Source organism: Prionailurus bengalensis, chromosome A1, assembly GCF_016509475.1.
Source record: "Prionailurus bengalensis isolate Pbe53 chromosome A1, Fcat_Pben_1.1_paternal_pri, whole genome shotgun sequence".
NCBI classification, from domain to species: Eukaryota; Metazoa; Chordata; class Mammalia; order Carnivora; family Felidae; genus Prionailurus; species Prionailurus bengalensis.
This window is the reverse complement of record NC_057343.1, coordinates 58,855,824-58,880,535: the sequence shown is the minus strand read 5'-3', so window position 1 is coordinate 58,880,535 and position 24,712 is coordinate 58,855,824.

The window sequence follows — 24,712 nt, the reverse complement described above, 5'->3', positions numbered from 1 at the left end:
CAAAACATATTCTCTACAATAGTATTTGCTGGTACAATTTTAAGGGGATTACAGAAATAAGCAATGTAAATTACATTATAAAATGTAAGATTTACAGATCCCTTAAAACATGTATTTAAATTGAGACTAAGCTTCTAGTCTAGAAATTTGGAAAAAACATAAACAATGTTTAATATTTTAATGGCTTTAGTTTATAATGGAGATCTAATGTCAAAATAAGTAAACTAATTCATGTGACTTGATCCTTTTGTTGTTGCTTACGTGACTTGATCTTATATCTTATCCATGTCCCAATAGTATAATGGATTAGAATATATTGTTCTTGAATACCATATTAATAGATACTTATTTTAATTCAGGTTTGTAAAGTTTCTAACAGTTTTTATTTTATTTATTTATTTTGAGAAAGAGAGAGAGAGAGAGAGCAGGAGAGAGGCAGAGAGAAAAGGAGAGAGAAAATCCCAAGCAGGCTCCGTACTGTCAGCACAGAGCCAAATGCAAGGCTCGAACTCACGAACAGTGAGATCATGACCTGAGCCAAAATCAAGAGCTGGACACTTAACTGATGAGCCAACCTAGATGCCCCTCTAACAGTTTTTTTTAAGTTACATTTGAGGTAATGCGTTCCCTCTTTATTAAGTGTCATACAATGGTAATTAATGGTAATTAAGACACTACTTTTTAATGATAAAAAGTAAGAGTGAAAGACAAAATTTACTGAAGTTAAAAAATGTGTATAAAAGGGATTCTTTGACTTCATTTACAGAGGTAGGTTCTATTACCATTCTATGAAAGTGCTTGCCAGGAACTTGCAGCTGCCTCCAAGCCTGGCTCACTGTTCCCTAAGGATGTTACTAATCTGATGAGCAAAACTCTTGCATCACCATTTCCAATAACCATTCACTTGTTTCACCAGTGGGTTTGGTCACTGTCTTAAATGCAATTGCTTGTGCTTGCAGACTCTCTCCTGCCTTCTTGAGATAGCTCTTTCCCTGAGACTCGTCTTCCTGCTATTTGTCTCCATGGATGAAGCAAATCAGGCAGGACCCATCTTTGGTAGACCCATAAAGGGTATCATATGCTCTTTGTTAAGTCTACTCAGTTGTTTTCAGTGAGCTGCAGTTAAAAAGAAAGCAATTAAAAATATTCTGTATTGGGGCGCCTGGGTGGCGCAGTCGGTTGAGCGTCCGACTTCAGCCAGGTCACGATCTTGCGGTCCGTGAGTTCGAGCGCCGTGTCGGGCTCTGGGCTGATGGCTCAGAGCCTGGAGCCTGTTTCCGATTCTGTGTCTCCCTCTCTCTCTCTGCCCCTCCCCCGTTCATGCTCTGTCTCTCTCTGCCCCAAAAATAAATAAACGTTGAAAAAAAAAATATTCTGTATTTTCCACTTTACTTTTTAAAATTTTTATTTATTTATTTTGAGAGACACAGAGAGAGGCAGAGAGACAGTTAGTGTGGAGCTCAGTAACAACCATGAGATCATGACCTGAGCCGAAATCAAGAATCAGACACTTTAATGGACTGAGCCACTCAGGCGCCCCTTTATTTTCCACTGTAGTTTTTCAAGTTTCCCTATAATATGGGATTTAGTGCACAATTCTCTGGTCCAGTAATAAAGCTTAGCGTTTTATTGTCATTTAGCTGTTGCCTACTTGCATATATCAGTAGGTACATGAATGAAATCTTGAATAATAGGGAATGCATGCAAATACTGCCTATATTAAAAATATGTGTGGATTTCACTTTGGCTTTGGTTTCTAATTTTCAATGGTTTATCAGGAATATCTTCCACTATCAATCATACACTACCCATTCTTTTACCTCTGATGAGAAATACTTTCATAGAAGCACAAAGTAATATTTCCAGTATTTTAATCAGAATAAAATTGGCTTTTAACTTTTACAACTATAGTTTTAAGCTTTGGGACTTATCAGTAAATGTAATGAAGACAGCAATTCTATATGAAAAAGAGCAACAGCAAGCATATAAATCAGAAAAGAACATTTTTGCTAGTTTAGAATTTAACTGTGGTATACTTGTTTCTTCTGTTCTTTTAAATGATTTACATTAATTCATGAATGGCTGATGTGTTGTTTTATTTCAGCTATATTTTTAGAGAAATGACACATCAAAGCACTGACTTTTTCATGAAAACTTGACAAATTAGTGGCACTCATGGTAATGTCTAAGATTTAGCTCTCGTTATGAGAAAAGAAGATTATGCATTTTTCAAGCTGTATCCAAATGAAAGTGCTAATTGCTCACAACTGTATAATTTGTTTTCTATAATATGTTACATAGCTAATATAAAACAGGTTTTCTAATATGTTGTATATTATAGAAAGTGTCCTGATATTAATACATAAAATTGTTTTAATTTTGAGTTTTACTTTGTAGTGTGGCCTTATGCAAACTTTCTTATTTTGATTTCCTCCATGATAAAGGAATATATCATCATAAAGATCTGAAAGATCCATAATACTGAAATCATGCTAATGCCTTATTAAAAAAAACCACACACATTCTGTCATTAATCCATTCAACTGATTTACACTAGGCAATTTCTGACTTTTAGACATTAAGAAAGAGGATAAATTAGAAATAAAGTAAAACTTTTAGATATCTTTTTTACGTTACATAAAATAGGCAAAATGTGACTTCTGCAATTATGAAAATAACTATTTATAAAGAAAATTTTATTGTGATCAAGAAACTAACTTGTTTTATGCAGTAAGGTTTGTATCAACCAATGTTATATATTCCTACAGGTTTCTGGCTTAAAATTTGTGTCAAATTCTATGCTATTTCAATGAAAGTTGCTGTTGATTCTAATTCTTAATACATTAGAATTCTATGTTTATAGTATCAGATTTGATAAGGAAAAGAAAAGGAGAAAAAAGGAAAAGGAGAGAATAAGGAAAGAAAAATGAGAGACAGAGACATAGAAAATTCAGAATCCTTTGTATTCCCATTGACTTTCCAGCCTCTGATGCATGTCCTACTTCTGTGCCTAGAAAGAAAGTCTTATAATTTTCTGTAAAATACTTTAGCCTATTTGAAATAATTTTTGGTTATTTACAACTAAAGAAATATTAACATAATATTTATAATTTATATAATACATCATACAATATAATACAGCATAATATACAATGTAATTAATATAATACATTAAAACAATGTATTTATAATAAATTTTAAAGTAATATTTATATATGTATTTTTTAAATGTTGGCAATATGTGAGTAGATGAGGCAAATGTATTTTTGATGTGTTACTTACATTGAAACAATTCTTATGGTTACAACTCCAAAGGAGAAAGATAAATGTACCAATGAGACCATATATCAGAATATAGATATAAGTTCAAAGGTATTTGCACAGATAGAAAGGTATTAAGGAGAGCTGGAGTCCATTATCATTTTCCATATTGCTTTGCATACAGAAAACTAATTCAGTACGGGAACCATGGAATGAGGAAAGTGCCAGACCTGTCTGCTGAGCAGACATTCCCTGAGTGTGGCTTCACTCTTTGGACTGAATTGAATCGTATTCTCCTGGTGAGAGTGGTAGGTTCTTATTAAATTATCAACTTTATAACTTATTGAGAAGATTGTTTTAAACCCAAAAGCAAACATATAAGGAGTAAAAATGAATCAGTGATCTTTTCTTTTTGTAAATTAACCCTCTGTGGCTCACTAATCTTGCATTTCCAAGATGACAGAATAACGATGTCTTTCACAGCCATCATTTATTTTCATCCTTAATCTTTTAGAATAATACAAGAGGTCAGTTTCAGTTAGATATTAGCCACTTTTGTGAAGATATTTTATAGTAATGACCCATGGGGTTTTACTGCTAAAGTTGCAAGATAACAAAAGAAGCCATACTCTGTTAAGACTCAGCAATAAGAGAATATACATGGGACGAGGCATTGATACTAGCTGGAATGTATTTCTTTTTCTATAAAGAATCTCCTAGGTTAACATACTTCCAAATAAAGAAATGTATTCTGTAAGAAAATGTGTAAAATGATGCAAAGAATAATCTCTTCTAATAATAAGATATAATAAGATCATTTTATATTAATTGATATACTCTATTATAATATTATAATAAAAGGGTGCTTGAAAGTCCGTCACTGTTAGTATCATGGTTTTTTTTGTTTTTTTTTTAATTTTTTAATGTTTATTTATTTTTGAGACAGAGAGAGACAGAGCATGAACGGGGGGGGAGGGGGGTCAGAGAGAGAGGGAGACACAGAATTGGAAGCAGGCTCCAGGCTCTGAGCCATCAGCCCAGAGCCCGACATGGGGCTCGAACTCACAACCCTTTGAGCCGTGAGATCATGACCTGAGCCGAAGTCGGACGCTTAACCGACGGAGCCACCCAGGCGCCCCAGTATCATGGTTTTTAAAGCAGTGCCCACTGATATAAGTCAGACCCTTCATTTATCTTTAATCTTGAGAAGGACATCTTCCCTTTGTCAAAGGCTATTTAAATATTAGTCAATCCTACATTGGAGAATCAGATTTAGAGCTACAGTCCATCCATTGTGCTTAATTTCAAAGTACCCGTGTTCCATTCAACAAGAAATCTCTTCCATTTTAAATTTCTACAAGGAAACATCTATATACAAGCTATTTTTACAGATCAGTTTCTTGTAATTTACAAATTTCTGGGCAGGAAATTCTATATAGTGAATGCAGACACTATGGTGTCAGAGGTTCAAATATTCATTTCTAGATATGTCATACTCTTGGCCTTCTTCCAAAGGCATTGACTTCATGAAAGAAAATGCTTTTATCTGTTTTAGGCATAATGATACATTCTTTCTCAAATGGATTGCTCCCTACTGGTATTGATATTATTTTGGAAAATATACATCTGCTTCTTAGAATATAAAATAACATACTCTGCTTTGCACTAAATGTGTTAAATATCTTTACCTAAAATAAAACGTATTCATGAAAAAATAATTGGCAAACATTAAAACTTATTCTGTTACACATTTCATCCTCTCTATGTAATTTTTAAAGGAGTCATTAATGTTTATGTACTAAAAGGCAATGCAGTGAAAAGATCTTTTTAAGTAAAAATAGTCTATTAACTAATGACATTTAAACAATTTTTATATTTTATAATATTAAATGAAAATATAAAGAAGCAAAAAAAGCAATGCAAGCAGCTTTTGTTACATATAAGAAAGTTACAAACAAAATAAGCAAGATTTTCCACTTACACTGAATGTGAAGACAAGCAAATTATTACCATTTTTTAATTTTAATTTAATTGTATTATTATTTATTTTATTTTCCAGAAAATTTATAGCAATATGCTTCATCAATTTAAGAAACACTTCTTGACTTTTTTTGAAAATGCCTAATACAAGATGGTCCTTGCAACCTGCCAGAACAAAAGTAGTTCCGTGTGTAAGTTGAATTTAGTATGGGTTTGTACTTTGTTCTTATCAAAGCCATGTTTGATGTGGTACCATCTACCTCTCCTGTTGTAGCCTCTAGAAGTGCTGCTTTCCTGAATATTATCCCAAGAACTTTAAATCTATTTTGAGTGAAAGGAGATAGAAACTAGGAAGAAAGGGAAAGGTATAGGTAGCAAGAGTGAGTGCCCAGAAATCAACCCTCAAAACTTCCTTCAACTCTTCTTGCCTAATATTTGCATAGTGCTGAATTGATGACAAAGACTTTCACATATTTCAGCCATTTTCAAGAGGCTGTGTCAATATCATTGTGGACATTGTTGTACAATGAAAGCTGAGGTTCAGAGATGCCACATAATGTTTCCCATGTAATATACCCAGAACATTGCAGAATTGGGATCTGGCCTAGGTCTGAAAACTCCTGGCCTCTAACTACTTCTTTTCTCTCTCTGAGTTGTCACATTTCCAGTGTGGAGGCCCTCCAAAGTTAAAGCATTTCATCCTGTTGTGGGGTTTCTCTGCAGCATTTCATCAAACCTTTGGGCACTGGAACTAAAAGGTCAATAACTTAGTCCTTCAAAGATTTCACATGACCTTTTTGTTTGGATTATTCCAGGAGTCTAATAATCTTCCAATAGAGTTTTAAAGATGTTTGTGGAAATGAAAGTCATAGCTTTTACAAAAGCAATATGTCATATCTTTCCAAGAATCTAATTTTCTCAAGCATATGGATTAAGCTGTTCTGTTTTTTTTTTTTTTTTAATTTATCTCATCCCCATCTGTACGGTAGTTATTAGCATATTCTACCTAGAGAGAGAGCTTTGGAATGTTAATTCCTCAGTGATACTAATATCCAAACTTTCATTTAGCTCTAAGACTTTATAACTCTATGGGTCTATACAATGGAAAATAAATTTATAATATTACACATACTGCATTCTATTTCAGAAACTTAATTACATGTATATGCAAGCATACTTTGGATGCAATCACCCTTCCAAAATTCCCATATTTTTCTATAATAAATATAATCTTCATATAGTGTGATATATCTATATCTATATCTATACAGGTGTTTGTGTGTGAATATGTTTTGTGTGTGTACATGTGTTCCAATTGTACACATCAACTCCTCACTGTATCACATCAGACATTCTCAATATTGGTGGTGGTAGGCTGGATCACTTGATTAAAGCCAGTTATTCTCATTAGCTTAAAAAATATGATCATATTTACAATGATTCCTGTTTTTCATCCTAGTTATTAATGATTTGAAGATAGTTATCTTTGGTCCTGGGCCATTGCTAGAATTTGTTTCCGCATCTTTATTGAGATACAATATTGTATAAGTTTAATGTGTCCACTTGATACACTTATATATTGAAAAATTATTACCACCATAGTGTTAGTTAATACCTCTCTTATATCATTACTGCCATGAACACGATGGATTGCAAGCTGATTTTGTGATGTCACTAAATGTAGAATTCGCAAAAGATATGTCCAGTTGATTTTCACAAGCATAAAGAGCAATTTCCACAACCCAATTTGAAAGAGCTTATGTTTAATTTTTTAATTTTTACTTTTTTTCCTTAGAGAGAGTATACACATGGGAAAGGGGCAGAGAGAAATGGAGAAAGAGAATCTCAGGCAAGCTCTATGCCCATCGCAGAGCATGACACGGGGCTTGATCCCAGAATTGTGAGGTTATGGCCTGAGCCAAAATCAAGAGTGGGATGTTCAAACAACTGAGCCACTCAGGTGCCCCAGAGATTTTTTTTTTTAAGTAAAACTGAATTCAAATAAGAGAATATTATTAAGTAATATTTGAATAAAAAATGAAGAAATATATTTATATAAGAAAGAAAAAATGTATAATTTATATTTGATTTAGACCCTGTATTGTATTCTGATCCTTTAGCTAAAAAGAGGTGTGGTGTGTGTGTGTGTGTGTGTGTGTGTGTGTGTATGACAATATTTATCACTATTCTCAAGAACTAGGAAGGGTTTGAAAATTAAACCAATTTACAGGTTAATAAACTAGTCTGTCACAATTTCATGGATACTGGCAGAAGACATGTACCTCTTGGACCAGATACAATGGACCTTTTGTAATACTTAAGAAGTGACATCAGTGTTTTATTTAGAGGAAGGATAGTGATTATGAATATAGCCACACAAATGATCCTACCTGTGAAAATAGAATATTAAAACTAACTTATTATATTTTAAATATAGCAATTTAAAAATTATACACTTTTCATAGTAGCTTTTCATTATGTTAATCATATATTTTTGCTTTTTAAAAATTTTCTTTTTCTTTTTTTTTAAATGATTTTTTGATAGCAAAGATAATTCTAGAGTCGATTGGAAATATTGTCCATGGGACCAATGATTTTTAAAGATAATAGTAAAAATGACAAACAGTCTATATTCTGTATAGTTAACATGATAGAAAACAGTGACTAATTAGCTATCAATTCAATGCTTCTCAACACTGATATAAATAATTAGATTTGTTAGCACAAAGTTAGTAGTTAAGCCCCAGAAATGCATGAGATCCTCAAAAAAAGCTTCTTAGATAAAAAGAGAAGATAGATCTACAAACAGGGAGACATTCATGAGCCAGGTAGAAGAGGAAAAGCCAACAAGAGAGGAAATAAGAAGCCAGAGAGCCAAAAAAGACAAAACAAAACAAAAACATTTTAAAAAAATACATGTGTTATACCATGGAAGCTTAAGTTTAAGGAAGTTAAAGAGTTAAAGAAGGATGAAATTCTTAAATATGTAGAATACTGCTAACAATCAAATAAGATGAAAGTTAGCCTATTGGCAACCTAGAGGTCACAACTACATTAGGTTTAGTTGGAGTGACTGGATTTGGATGGGGTGGAAGAAGAAATTAGAGATTGAGGGATGAATGATGTCACAATAATAAACACAATGTTTAGACTTAATTCTCTGGTCAGCCTCTCCGAGTCTATGAAGTGGTTCAGACATTTTTAAATCTATCTATCTATCTACCTATCTGTATCTTTCATAACCTGAATTGTTGTAGATGCAGGATAAATGAGATAGAATAAAGATTCTGACAACCAATATTTCAATCAACTCTACAATTATCTTTTTTTATTCCTTAAAAATGAAAATGGAAAAAGAACATGAAAATTTAAAAAAGGAAAAATAAATTATTAATATAATGAAAGGCTAAAATGATAAAAGCATACTTTTTCAATATTAAAATAATTATTGCAAGTTAGTTTTAGTATTCAATTTTCACAATTAGGATCATTTGTATGGCTATATTCATGTTCACCATTTTTACTCTAAATATAATACTGATGTCACTGTTAGAGCAGAAGAAAATTGTACAAAATGTAAAAGTCAAGTTATAGACTAATTTATTTAAGTAAAATATTTGATAGTACTATCTATAACGAGAAAAAAGATAAAAATTTTAGTAGGTACGTATGCTTTATTAATATTCATGCAATTACCTACAAGAGTTTGCAAAGTGTCTATGATTAAATCTGTGGATGTGAGTTAAGCCAAATAATTTTAAAACTTAAATTATATCTTTGAGACAGGTCATTAATTCTTATAGACTAACTGAATGTAGTTACACTAAAACAAAGATCCCCTACTCTTTCTAGGAAATAATAAGGCTATTTAGAACTAGGAAAGATCTTAGATTTTAGCATAATCCAGAATATGACTTTAAATTTACCCTAGTAAGAGGACTGTAATGATATAAATATGTACAGTTAAATAATGATTGGATTATAATCACAACTTTGCATGCATTTATAAAATGAGATCAGCATTTTTACATAAAAGTGTGATGGTATCATCCATCTTTTATATTTATAGACATGAATAATTATGTGATCGTATCACATGCAATGAAAATTCATCTATTCATTACAGAATGATTATAGCTTTTTATATATTTCTATTGGGAAAAATATTGTTCAGTCTGGATGTAAATAATGACAAGTTTACTAGTAAAGTGTTCACATGGAAATTACTTTTATTTGTGGCCCTTCTGAATATGAATAGAAAGGTTAAGTTTTACCATAATTAAAGATATACTGCTTTCTGAAGTAATGATGATTTTAGTGCCCATGCTATTCCAAAAATCAACTCATTTGAAGTGCTATAATAAATAATGTAGAAAAACCAATATCATATGACTCAATTTTCTTCCTCTAGTATTAAAAGATAGTGCTACTAGGGATGGGAACAGAATATTCTTCCAGATTTATTTGTTTGTTCCTTTGTTTTAGCATGTATTTTGTGCTAAATAGCATGCAAAAACAAAGAATACGTTTAATGAAAGAAATGGTCACTGTTCCTGGAAGTATAATCTGAAGGAGTATTTTCAATACATTATCATTTAAACAATAAATGAGGTATTTATAAAATGGAACGAGAGGTAGGAGAGTGAATATACCTAAATTCATAAGCAATGGAGAATTTAGTTTTAAATGGGAGGGTATTCAAATGTCATCCACTGGATATCCAATGGATATTACTCAGCAATGAAAAAGAATGAAAGCTTGCCATTTGCAACAATGTGGATGGAACTAGAGTATATTATGCTAAGTGAAATGTCAGTCAGAGAAAGCAAATATCATATGATTTCACTCATATGTGGAATTTAAGATACAAAACTGGTGAAAATAAGGGAAGGGAAGCAAAATTAATATAAAAACAGAGAGGAAGACAAACCATAAGAGACTCCTAAATACAGAAGACAAACTGAGTATTGCTGGTGGGTGTTGGTGGGGGTAAGGGCTAAAGGGGTGAGAAGCATTAAGGAGGACACCAGTTGGGATGGGCCCTGGGTATTATATGTAAGTAATAAATCACTACATTCTATTCCAGAAAAAAATATATATATATATGTATATATATATATATATATATGTGTGTGTGTGTATATATATATATATGTGTGTGTGTATATATATATATATATATATATAAAGATAGGTAGATAGATAGATTAAAAAATAATAAAATAAATAAAATGGGAGGGTATTTTTGTGATTAAGCTAAAAAATACTTTCCTAATCATATTATGAGCATCCTGATAATAAGTATATGAATAAGAACAGTACTTACGATTAAAACAAGTTCTAAATGATTAGCGTTGGTGAAAATATACAATTTGGGCTTTGGATATTTAGAGAAATTTTCACAAAATGGGAAAATGGGCTGGTTTTTCTACTAAGAAGTGAGATCAAGAGGACATCAGCTACAAGCATACCTCATTTTACTATTTTTCACTTTATTGTGCTTCACAGATACTGCATTTTTTGGAACACGACTGTTTGCGGCAACCAAGCATCCAGTCTATTGGCTCTATTTTTCCAACATCATTTGCTCACTTTGTGTCTCTGTGACACATTTTCATGATTTCACAGTATTTCAAACCTTTTTATCATTACTATATTTTTTATGGTTATCTATGATCAATAATTATGACTCACTGAAAGCTCATATGATAGTATTTACCAATAAAGTATTTTTAATTAAGATATGTGCTTTGTTTTTTTAAGACATAATGATATTGCACACTTAATAAGTATAGTGTGTTGTAGACCATGGGTCTAGAGTTCTTTCTTGTCCAACGAGAAAGCGGGATGCGGAATTAAAATGGGAGAATTGACTAATGTCAGGGAGAAGACAAGAGCCCCAATTAAGGGTCCTTGCTCCGTTTTTATTAGGATCAGAAGGCTTACAAACATGGTGATGAATGTGCACAAAGAGACAATAAATCTGTGAACATTAACTTATGGGTGTGAGGGAAAGGGGGTTTTGAAGATATATGGTGTTAGGGATTTGGGTCAATGTAAAACAAAATCCTGGTGCTGGGCAGATGGTTGTTAACAGCAGACAGGAGGCCCCCTGTCTGTTTATCTTAGCTAGCCTAGGGGATAAGAAAGATAAAGCATGCTACCTCAGGGTCAACCAGGCACCTTTCTTTTGCTAACTAGCTCTGCTCTGGGCAACTTCACCCTGCAGCAGTCCACAGCCCTACTTACCTGATTACTTAATTTGGCCCTTCCTTCCTGTGAAAGCAGCTTTCTGCTATAGTACTAAATTGGGGGGTGTTTTTGCCCTGAATACCTAATCTTCTTTACCTCATATACCTTAGTATTGGGGCCTTTGCCCCACCCTCTCTATACTGGGGCCTTTGCCCTGCCCTCTCAATACCTATTTAACTGATCTTATTTACCCAAAGTTGGGTGTGAGCATCCTATGGCTTTGTAATTCTTTTATTTATTTATTTATTTATTTATTTATTTATTTAAATTTTTTAACGTTTATTCATTATTGAGAGACAGAGCATGAGCATGGGGGCGGGGGGCAGGGAGAGGAGGAGACACAGAATCCTAACCAGGCTCCAGGCTCCTAGCTGCCAACACAAAGCCCAATGCGGGGCTGGAACTCAAAAACTGCGAGATCAAGACCTGAGCCAAAATCGGACACTTAACTGACTGAGCCACCCAGGCACCCCGGCTTTGCAATTCTTTATGCCTTGTTAACCCATAGGTGCAAGCCCAGGGAATGCCTAAACTTATTCCCCACAATAGTGCAAGCATAACTTTTATATGCACTGGGAAACCAAAAAGTTATTTGACTCATTTTATTGCAGTGTTTGTTTAATGTCAGTGGTCTGGAACCAAGCAGTCAATGTGTCAGAAGTATGCCTGTATTTCCAAATATATGTAGAAATATGCAGGAGTGTGTTGAGAGTGAATATCAGACAGGAATAAAGATAACTGAATGGAATGAAAAATTTAAAAGAACAAGATGAGGTGTATCTAAATAGCAATCAATTGTGTGGGCCCTGGAATACCAGGTTAAGAAACCCATTGCTTTTATACAGTAGGTAATAAGGTGCTGGTGTTATGCCCAGAATTCGTGATCCCCAAAGACCACCAGGGAGCCGAGTCCGATGCAAAAGCAAAGAGCCTTTATTCGAGCTAGCTCGAGCTCAATCCCCTACCTGCACCGATGCAGCGGTGAGATACCAGGGAAAGAGCCCGAGTTTCAAAAGGACAAAGGTTTTATTGGGGCCTGGGGGCAGTTGGTGAGGTAATGGCTGTGGCCTCAGCCGATTGGCTGGGGAGGGGTCCTGGGGAAGGATCCGGCAGGTGAGGGAGGGTTTACTCAAGGGGAGGAGGTGTGGTCAAGGTGAAGGACACAGAACAAGATGGAGTCGAGGGGAGGAGGTGTGGTCAAGGTGAAGGACACAGAACAAGATGGAGTCGAGGGGAGGGGGTGTGGTCAAGGTGAAGGACACAGAACAAGATGGAGTGGAGGGGAGGAGGTGTGGTCAAGGTGAAGGACACAGAACAAGATGGAGTCGGCTGGCGTAGGCCCGCCCTTTCACTGGTACATATTGAAATCAGAAAATGTGACATGATGAGGAGGAGTTTTAGAAACATCAACCCAGTGGTGGCTGAGGAAATAAATTATATTACTATTTACAAAAAAAAAAAAAAAAAAGAATTAAAATAGGGTGCCTGGGTGGCTCAGTCGGTTAAGTTACCAACTCCTGATTTCCACACAGGTCATGATCTCACAGTTTGAGATTGAGCCCTGCATCAGGCTCAGTGCTGAGAGCACTGGGCCTACTTGGGACTCTTTCTCTACTTCTGTCTCTTCCCCTCCCCCACTCTTGCATGAATGCATCTGATCTCTCTAAAAGTAAATACACAAACTTAAAAAAAAAAGAATTAAAATATAGATCCCTGTAGACTATGAAGAGATTGGAGAATAGAAAAGATTTAAGAGTGACAATATAGAGTGCACTATAGTTGGAAATCAACACTTGCAAAGCCTACAAGCTTTTTCATGTATGGCCTTGATAATTATGTACTGGGAGGTTGTCACAGAGGAAATAATTTCAGAAATTTTATAAAGAATAGACATTGCTTCGGGGGAATTTTTCAAGGAGAGTTGTTAAAATAAATAAGAAACTTGTAATCCCTAAAAGACAAAACATGTTTGTCTTGTTGGCACAGATAGTGTATATAAACAATAAAATATCTACATATATCTGTCATTCTAGACTGATAACTAGCTACATTAACTTGGAATTCTATTCACATATTAGGTCTGTACATTCTTTGGAGGTTTGACTAGGTCACTATTCAATTCTGATAATACATAAAATGTCTATGTTACCTTACATAGATTCCTTTCTATATTCTTTGATTTTCATTTGCTATTACTTTCTCTACTTTCTTAATAACTTTTTCCTTTACTTCACAATGATTAATAGAAAGAAACATGGTCTTTAAAAAGGAAAGTCAAACCCACATCTCCAAAGGAAAGGGGATTAAAAACAAAAATGAACTATTGGCACCTCATAAAGATAAAAAGCTTCTGCACTACAAAGGAAACAACAAAACTAAAAGGCAACCAATGAAATGGGAAAAGATATTTGCAAATGACATATGGGATAAAGGCTAGTATCCAGACTCTATAAAGAACTCACCAAACTCCATACCCAAAAAAACAAATAATCCAGTGAAGAAATGGGCAGAAGACATGAATAGACCCTTCTCCAGAGAAGACATCCAGATGGCCAACAGACACATGAAAAAATCCATCATCAACTGACAAATGGATAAAGAAGATGTGGTTTATATATATACAATGGAATACTACCTGGTAATGAGAAAGAATGAAATATGGCCATTTGTAGCAACGTGGATGGAACTGGAGGATGAGTCATACTGAGAAAGACAGATACCATATGTTTTAACTCATATATGGATCTTGAGAAACTTAACAGAAGACCATGGGGGAGAGGGAGGGGGAAAAAGTTACTTTTTGGATACTGAAAACAAACTGAGGGTTGATGAGGGATGTGGGAGAGAGAAAAGTAGGTGATGGGCATTGAGGAGGGCACTTGTTGGGATGAGCACTTGGTGTTGTATGGACCAATTTGACAATAAATTATATTTAAAAAAAAAAGAAAAAGAAAGTCAAACCAACTACTTACAATGTTAAATAACTACTTTTTTAATTGAGTACCACAAAAATGCACAATCTCTGATTAACATATACTATTTCAACTCTTGTAAATCTCTCTTTTTAGGAACTTTACAGAAATTCTGCACAGCAAATGACATATAAGTGCTCAATTATTGGACTTAACTAACTTATGTGTGTATCATAAAATATAGAAGAAATAGGGAATAGTATTTTAGTACCAAAGTTGCTGATATGTAACAATGTTGAAAGGATTAAAAAGCAATTGTTATACTTTTTCTCCATTTCAAATACACAGACTAAAGTAACTATGTTTTATTATAATTTGTTTTAATAATTTATTTTATTTTATAATAATTACATAATTTTCCCCTATTAAATTAAAATTTCATCAAGTTTAAGTTGAATGTATTTCAGACTTATAGATTATTGAACATCTATCATCTCTATGCTTCACCAAAATTTACTAAATTTTAATAGTTTTTCACAGTCTCTACACAAAATACACACATAAACACAGACACACACACAACTTTTTGATAATTCAGGCTCTATATTTATATGTGTAATTACATACATATGCACATATATAATTATATACATATATGTAATTTATATACATAGATATATAATTTAAAAGTAAATTGTAGAATTTATGACCTTAAACCGTAAATACTTCAGTATGAGTTTTTTAACCATGAGACTATTTTCTTAAACAGCCATAGTAGCATACGCTATGTAAGAAAATTATCTGTAATTCTATAAAAAATTAACAATGGTGCTGGGCATCTAAAATGCCTTTTATAGCAGCACCTGTTGCTCCTCTTTTTCATCCTCATCCTCTTCCTCTTTCTCACTCTATTTTTTTAACGCATGAACCAAACAAAGCCTGCCCATTGCACTGGCTTTATTTATCTTTAATGTCTTTTGATATAGATTAGTTCCCTAGCCTTCTACTTATAAATAATATTAATCTATTAAAGAGGCCAGACCAGGTATCTTGAAGTATATTCCATATTCAGAATGTGTCAGATTGTTTCTTTATGATGAGATACAGGCTGAAAAATTTTGGGCGGCAAGGACATTTTATGAGGCACACAGTGCCAGGCTTTACCATTATTATTGACAAACATGGTCACTTAGATGAGAGGTTGAGTAGCAGGTCTCTTCATTCTGAAGGTGTATTCTTCCCCTGATATTAATAAGTAATCACTCAAAGGATATCCTTAAAACCACAAGAATAACTTATTTCCCTTACAACATTTTCTCCAATGGTTTTAGCATCTACTGATGATTCTGGCTAGATTCAATTTATTACCTGGGATTGGAAAATGGTCCTTTTCTAATTCAACATTTTCTACATTTAGCCAGCAATTTTCTCTAAAGCTTTTGTTTTTGTTTTTGTCTCTTCCTTTATTTCTTGAAAGTCAGTGTGTTATAATTCATTATTGCCATTATTTTTTTAATATATAAGTAGTCTCAACTTTGACCAGTAGTAGCCTCTTCAAAACACCTCTTTGAGCATATGACTGGAGCTATTTCATACATATTTGGATGAAGAACATTTCCAATATACTTAGTTGCAATTCAAATTAATAAAAATAGGGGGTTTACCTGAGATCATGGACATTGATTTTATTACTGACCAGCACACTATATTTGGGTAAGTCAGTAATATTGCAGTTAAATAATTTGTGTCATGAGACTTTTCATGAAGAACTTAGTATTTCAAAGACATTCAACCTACGTGGTTATTTAATCTGCTCCAGGTGTTTTCTGAAACCTTCCTTAACCAATGCTGCCTATCCTGATGCTACAGTGATGTTGCTGAAGTTTATCAGCAACAGCAGTAATATCATTAACACAGGTTTTAGTGGGTGATTAAAAATAATTTTAATAAACTAAGTTTAACAAAGATTTTGGAATTACATAGCAAACTCCCTTCTGAACAAACTTTTTTGAAAGACTTACGTCTTGTAACAAATCAAGTCACTGGAACCTTAGGAGACCAAAGAATTTTGAGTTCCAAAGAAATTTCCAGTCTAAGTCCAAAGCAAAATTTTTGCTTTTTCATTAGCCAATTATTTTGCTTACTATAACACCTTCCCCTTTTCCCTCACAGAAATCTTTAAAACATACAAAATAACTAAATAGAAGAGTGTAACAGTATAATGCCAACCTTACATATATGCTTTACCACAATTTATTAAATTTTTATATTTTATCTGTGTCTCTCACTGTATATATATATATATATATATCATATATAACATATATCTTATATATAACATGCATCATATATATAGCATGTATTATATATGACATATATATAATATAGTCATATTAGAAAAATGGATTATGTACTCAGGCTTTAGTAAATGTCTTTACCTGTCCCTAGCTAGTGACATTCCATTTGCTAAACTTTGTTTTTCACCAGACACCTGGAAAACGTCATTTTCATATCTCACCTTATATATGCTTTTGGAAAACAAAGTAGGTTCTCTTATTTTGCATAAAGTATGAAGGAAGTGGTATGAAAATCAGGTTTCCAGGTCCCAGCACCTAAATTATATTTTCATTAATGTTTTCTCATTTTCTTAGCCCATTTGATTACTTCCCAGTAAAGGTACACGCTGTTAAGATTATTTTCAGAATTTTCATTATGGCCTTAAACAGATGTCTAGAATTGTAGTGACAGGCAGCTTACCTATTTGTACATCTCTCACTTCTGTCAGAGTATGCAATTTTGATTTGCTATATCTTTGTAGATGAGGCAGTTTTCTGTTTATTGTTTATTCTGATTATTAATCTAAATTTAATGTTAATTAAATACTGATTGTAATCCTAAAAATGTTCATGATATATTTTATTCTTTGGTTATTTTCCAAATATTTTTTATAATTTAGGTTATCCTCTAAATATACTAAAGTATTAGACACATGTTAGTTTTTTATTACTAGAATATCTTCACATAAATTTGTGTTTGAACATTGATTTTATTTATCTAAAGTCTTAAATTTCCAAATCTCCTCTAAGTCAGAGCTAATCCTCAGTTACCCAGGATAGCATGGGATTGTTGAGGCAGTGCTGAAGCATGTTTTTTGCATTTAGTATTGAAATATCTAATAGTAGTAAAGTTTCAGGTATTTTATTTATTTATTTATTTTTTTTTTAATTTTTAATGTTTATTTATTTTTGAGACAGAGAGAGACAAAGCATGAACGGGGGAGGGTCAGAGAGAGGGAGACACAGAATCTGAAACAGGCTCCAGGCTCTGAGCTGTCAGCACAGAGCCCCACGTGGGGCTCGAACTCACGGACCGCGAGATCATGACCTGGGCCAAAGTCGGCCGCTTAACCGACTGAGCCACCCAGGCGCCCCTCAGTTATTTTAAAAGTAAATAACAAGGTAAGGAAGTAACTATGTCAAAGTTAGAAAACTGCCTTGGATCTCCCTAGTTAGCACTTTTCTTTCACTCTTCTGGATGCCTCCATCTTGACCAGAAGCCAGACTTCCACTCAAACCACGAATTAAGAAATCAAAACTGCTGTAACCTTAAATGATGTATAGACTTTTGCCATTTATATCCCATGCATCCATTACTTTAGAAAGGTTATTGGTTTAGGGGAACCTGGGTGGCTCAATCCGTTAGGCATCTGACTTCAGCTCAAGTCATGATCTCGGGGTTTATGAGTTTGAGCCCCACATGGGGCTCTATGCTGACAGCTCAGAGCCTGGAGCCTGCTTTGGATTCTGTGTCCCCAACTCTCTCTGTCTCTCCCTACTTGCGCTCTCTCTCAAAAATAAATTTAAAAACCTAAAAAAATTAAAAATAAAAAAATATTAAACTCTAAAAAAAGTTATTGGTTTAAATATAAAAGAGCTAAAATGTGAGAGTGTAATAATGAAACAACTGTAAACAATTATCAAATGAAAATATTGTAAATGGTACTAAAATGTCCAGAACATACAGTGATTATATAAAAAGTTTGTGAAAGCAGTATCTGAATCAATGCATTTTGTAAGAGATGTGTCTGCTTTTAAGTGAGTTTTTTGGTGAGTGTGTTGTCAATAGAATGTGATTCTTTCTCTTTATAGGAGATAAATTTTATCAGGCATTTATAACCATATTTTAGGATTCTTTTTTGTTAGGTTAGAAACGCTAAATCTAATTTAGCAAATTGAGGTAAACAAACTTTATTAACCTTACTAGATACAGCACACTGATATTAGTTTAGTTGACTTTCTTAGAAAGGTCTCTCATATATCAGTTTGACAAAAAATTGCTTACTATCTTTAAATTCTGACTCTCTCAAACTATTTCAGAAATTATTTCTTTTTTAAACTTTAAGTATAGACGTTTAAGGAAAGAGACATAACACACACAGAGATACACAGTTTTTCTTTCCTTGGATTTCCTGACTATTTTGTAGAAGGGAGAAATAATTTATCTGTTATAAGCATAGGCATATGACTAGCTTTACCATGAATAAACTTACTAGCAATATTTCCTTCTGTATCTTGGCTAATCACATTTTTCATGTTCCAACAAGGCAGGCAATATTTTACTTTAGCTTTGAATAAAATCTTAGACACTTGGAAATAAGGAAAAATTATTTTTTAAGGAAGTGTATGCAGACCCTGTCATATATTTTTAACCTCCATGGACCATCTTACATATTTTAATATTTCTCCTTCTTAGTAAATATTATCATAAATCAAAATTTTGCTGTAAGATCCTAACTTTACTGTAAACCAGGACACTTTAAAATTAAAGGTGCTCCAGCAGTCAAGTATAAGCAGTTGTTAAAATCCTCTAGGAGAACCCTTATAGGAGACACATTCATATTTCTTCCATATGGGATCACTCACCCCTAAAGGGATTTAAATTTAATGGGAGTTTTTTTAATGAAATAATTTTGCATTTCTTTCTGACTGCTTTTTCTTTTGTTTTTCTTCAAGATGGAGACATGCCTATTTTATTTTTTACAACATATTCACATTCTTTCCTACAGTCGTTTCTTTTCCAATTCATTTAATTCATTCCTAAAGGAATTCAACACTAGACATGACTTGTTCGTGAGTAAACACCCAGTTTTTAAAGGAGTTATGCAAAACCCTGAGTAATTTTCCATATATGATGGAAGGATGTTGAAGTATATGTGATTTTGTGTATACACAGGCAAATTTTTCTGCTACTCATGTTTCTCTGAATATGACTAGTTACATGGGATAAGAAGAAGGGCATAAAAAAAGGAGCATTAGTTCCAAAGTTATTAATCTCGAGCATTTACTTTAAATATAGTATTCATAAGATTTCCAAACAACTGTCATGAGTTCGTTGGCATTCCTTGTTCTCTAGTTAATTGCATCTCCTTCTGTTGACCTTTATATTGCTTGGAGAGTTGAATTACACATTTGTCTTTGGCAAAATGTCTTTAGCATTGTTGAATTTTTATGAAGGCATCTATATCCATAAAATCAGAACAAAAATGATGTAAAATACCAATAAAACTATGAGATTTTTTTCGGGATGATGCACTGAACATCTTTTTCTCCCAACATATTCTATTATTGTTTCTCTCTTAGTAATTCAAGCCAATGCATAGTCTCACAATTATAGGGAAACTACTCAAGGAAAGGCCAACTGGCTCAAAGGTTATACTGGAAAAACTAAGAATTCTGCCATGCTTTGTCCATTTGTACTTTCCAGCAAGTGTCAGCTACATAATTTGTAGGTCCCAGTAAAGAAAATGAAAACATTGGGCCCCCTGAGCATAAAGTATTTTAAAGTGGTATGATGTATATAAAGTTTTCAACTCTTCTTTTTTTTTAATTTGTTTTTAATTTTTATTTATTTTTGAGAGAGAGAGAGAGAGTCACAGTGCAAGCGGGAGATATTAGAAACAGAGGGAGACACAGAATCCAAAGCAGGCTCCAGGCTCTGAGCTGTCAGCACAGAGCCAGATGCAGGGCTCAAACTCACAAACCGTGAGATCATGACCTGGGCAGAAATCAGATCAGACGTTTAATTGATTGAGCCACCTAGATGCCCCAAGTTTTCGATTCTTCTAAAGTCTCTCTCAAGTTGTTGTGGTGTTTTTATTTGCTATTTAATGCCCTTCTAAGTAAAGAAAAATGCAATTTTATGTTATTAGCGTATGTTTACTGTTTATCTTTATATCATGCCAGATTTTTTTATGTGACTATAAGAGCATTTAACTCATCTGCAATAACTGAAATTATACCAGTTGTATTTCATAGCTTCCACATGCATATACATTTCTCTCTTACCTGAACAGTGGAAGCACAATATGGAAATAAATCAACAGTTTTTACTTCACTTACTGATATGTGTACATTCTATAAGACTGTAACACTATAACTTTGGCTTACTGATGAGTAATGGACTGAGAGGAGAAAGAATGTGAGTTGCTCTATCTTTTCCCCTCCTTCTAGGACAATATTTTCAATTGAAGTTGTTGGCTAGGGAGGTAACATGAGTAAGAAAAGATATGAGAGAGTCTCTTGGAGGGTCTGTGTTTCCTCGAATGAAACTGCCTTCTTTCTGCATTTGAAGCGAGTTTGGGTTCTAACAGAAAACACGTCTCTTGGAGAGCTGTTGGTATCCCATTCACTCAGCCATAGACATAACACACTCATTTTGTACTCCCTTGCTGTTTTGCTGAACTTACTGTGCATTGTGAGTCCTTTGGAATTTGGTGCTCCTGGAGCATCACAGAAGCTACACGTAAAAGGGTTGGCACAGAACACAGGATGCAAATATTATAAATGTCACCTCTGCCTATACACTTGTGTTATTGGCCCATTGGATTTCACTTACAAATCACAAGTTCAGAAATAAATTAAGTATTTCAAGAAGGCACAGCAACACATTAGAGCAAATTCAGGGCCTCCTGAACTTCAGACCCTTTGCAATTGTATTAATTATATGCCCATAGAGCTGAGCCTGACTAGTAAACAGGACGTGTCTTCTATGTCACATGACTTGCTTTCTGGAGCCCATGTTTTCTCACTTCATGGGCAGTCCATTTTAGAGAGTTTCCCCCTCTATGTTTGTAAGATTACAATAATTGTGGTAGCTAATCTGTGATCTGTGTCGGAGAAAGCAGCTTTGCTATGGCAAGTCACCTGCACCACCATCTCTATCTGGTGCCACTGGGTACAAAGCCTCTTTTGTTTCTTAAAATGTGATCCTCCTATCTTTTTAAAAGGCAAGTTTGAAAGTAAGCATCTGACTGTGAAGTCTGAGGGAAAAAAAGTTTTCTTATATAAACAATTGAAAAATACACGTATTTTCAGTCTGTCCCATATCTTTGACTTCAGAATAATAAGTGCCAATGTGGCTGAGTCTTTCTGGACTTCTATAATTGAAACTGACTCATTCTCAGTAACATCCGTCCCCCAGTAGGTAGATATGTTTAAGCTGCTATGTCAGTTATGATTCAATAAATGCCTTTCATCTTTAGCATATTGCTGATTTCTTTAACTGCATTCCTTTCCTTCATGGTTTTATGACCTTAATATCTTCTACAACTTTAATTATTCTTCTACTATGAGGTTGAAGTAATATTTGAATGCAAGTTTTTTGTTAGCTTGTTTTTGCTTTTGTAATATGCTTTCTGACAGCCTCCCTGAAACCAAAATGTGAAAATATGAAAAATATTGTAAAGACCACTGATGCTTTCTCTCTGCAGAAAATGTTTGGCAGATCTCCTTTTTTTTTTTTTTTTTTTTTTGCATTAGAAAGCAAAGCACATAAAAATTCAAACAAAGACTATCAGTTTGAACATCTTGAGAGGGAATTTCCAGTGACACTCAGGCTTTAACATTTTCTCTTGCTGTGACACTATGATTTCATCTTTTGTAAACTTACTTTCTTTTTTTTTCCTTGAAATTCCTTTAAAGGGATCTTTTATGTTTGATCTAATTATCTGATGAAGATTAAATTTAAAGGATCCATATAATATTGAGTTTATAAAATGAATTCATTACAATATGTAAATAGGAATTATCAATATTAATTATATCAAAACATCACTGATTTTTAGTTCCGATATGATTTAAAATGTAATAGAAATTTAATATTCATCTAGGCAAAATATTTAGTTGTATAATTGCAAATATATGAAGACACATTCTGGAGGCATTTATCAGTTTAGTAGAACACATATCATGCTACAAACCTGTTTAATTTTGCTTTCCAAAATTATGCTCCTTTTTTTCAAATATTGTACGTTGACTTCTCTGCTCAATCATGACATCTTTGCCACCTCATAACTTTTAAAAAAATTTTATGTTGTTTGTTTTGAGAGAGAGAGAGAGAACAAGTGGGGGAGGGGCAAAGAGAGAGGAAGAGAGAGAGAGTCGCAAGCAGGCTCTGAGCTGTCAGTGCAGAGACTAATGTGGGGTTTGAACTCACAAACTGTGAGATAATGACCTAAGCTGAAACCAAGAGTTGTATGCTTAACTGATTGAGCCACCCAGGTGCCCTGTTGCCTTATAACTTTGAATTGCAATTGGTTAGGTCTAGCTTCAATCATGCATGATATTAATTCAGCTCTTCACAATCAAGTAAATAAATCCATATTCCTGATGGAGGTAAGATTATGTCAGTGGTCTGAGGTTCATGGATCCAATAGGATCAGTTCTATAGTATAGTCATAATCCTCAAAAGGTATGGTTGTGGGCAATATTCTCAGAAGGGGATGTGAGGATGGACCAGTTAAAGGCATTCATAGTACACACGTTACAAGAGTTTGCAGAGTGGAGCTATCTGCAATGTGCAATGTGAGACATGAGAAGGGTTGGGGTTCAGTTAACTTAGAATTTGAAGTGAGCTTCACCTACTGGACAGCAGTAGAGTAAAACTTATACATAAGCATTTATGTTTATTCTATAATCATTTATAATAGCCAAAATATAGAAGAAACCTGTGTTCATCAATAAATAAATGGTTAAAGAAGTGGTATATGTATACAATGAAATATTACTCAGCCATAAAAAAGAATAATTCCTTGCCATTTGTGACAACATGCATAGACCTAGATGGTATTATGCTAGGTAGAGTAAGTAAGACAGAGAGGGGCAAACACTGTAAGATTTCACTTATATGTAGAATCTAAAAAAGAAAACACCAAAAAGCAGAAAAATCCCATAAATACAGAAAACAAACTGATGTTGCCACAGGGGAGGAGATTGAGGGATGGGAAAAATGAATGAAGGGGAGTGGTGGATACAAGCTTTCAGTTTTGGAATGAAGAAATTATAGGGATTAAAGTACAGCATAGGAAATACAATCAACGGTATTGTAATACTGTTGCATGGTGATAGATGGTAGCTATACTTGTGGTAACCTTAGCACAACATATGCAGTTGTATATTATGTTGTGCACCTGAAACTAATGTAACATATTGTGTTAACTATAATTTTAAAAGTTTTTTTTTAAACAAAAAATCTCATAGGATTTAAATGTGAAAAAAAGAACTGAAATACAAAAGTAGTTGATGAAATTCCAAAAATAAGGGTAGAATATGCAGATGCCATAATAGTATGACATGACTTGGAAATAGCAAGTTTAATATTATTTCTGGAGTTTTACGTTAAGAACAGAAGTAGTCATTTAGTGGGAATTGCAGATTCCTAGGTAGTCCACATTCATTTGCAAAGTACAGAGAAATCTTGAGAATTATAATCAGAAGATGATGATCAAATTTATTTACTTATAAGTCACATCTCTTAAAAATTCACACAAGAAATTTAAATTGAGAAAGTAGCTATTAGATTTAGGTAAATCATAGATTTGGAAACAAACGACTCATTTAAAAAATGTTCTAGTACTTCTCTGGAAGTAGCATCACATACTTGGTGTTATGAATTTACAAATAGCCTTCACATATATTTGACTAGAAGCTGAAAATCAATGTGCTGGTTTCAGTAAAAAGGCAATAAATTTCTCTACTCAATGAGATGCACAAATATAATAATTACACCAAAACTGGAATAGGTGCTTTTTGGTTGCTTTTTTGTTTGTTTGTGTTTTTTCTTCATTATGAAAGCTAAACTTTTTAAAAAATTTTCCTTATATTTCAGGCACTCCATGGCTATTTATATTCATTATATCATGTTACTGTTACAATCCTTCAAACATCAACCTTTTTTATTTATTTTTTATTTTTTTAATATTTATTTATTTTGAAAGAGAGAGTACAAGCAGAGAGAGAGGGAGAGAGAGA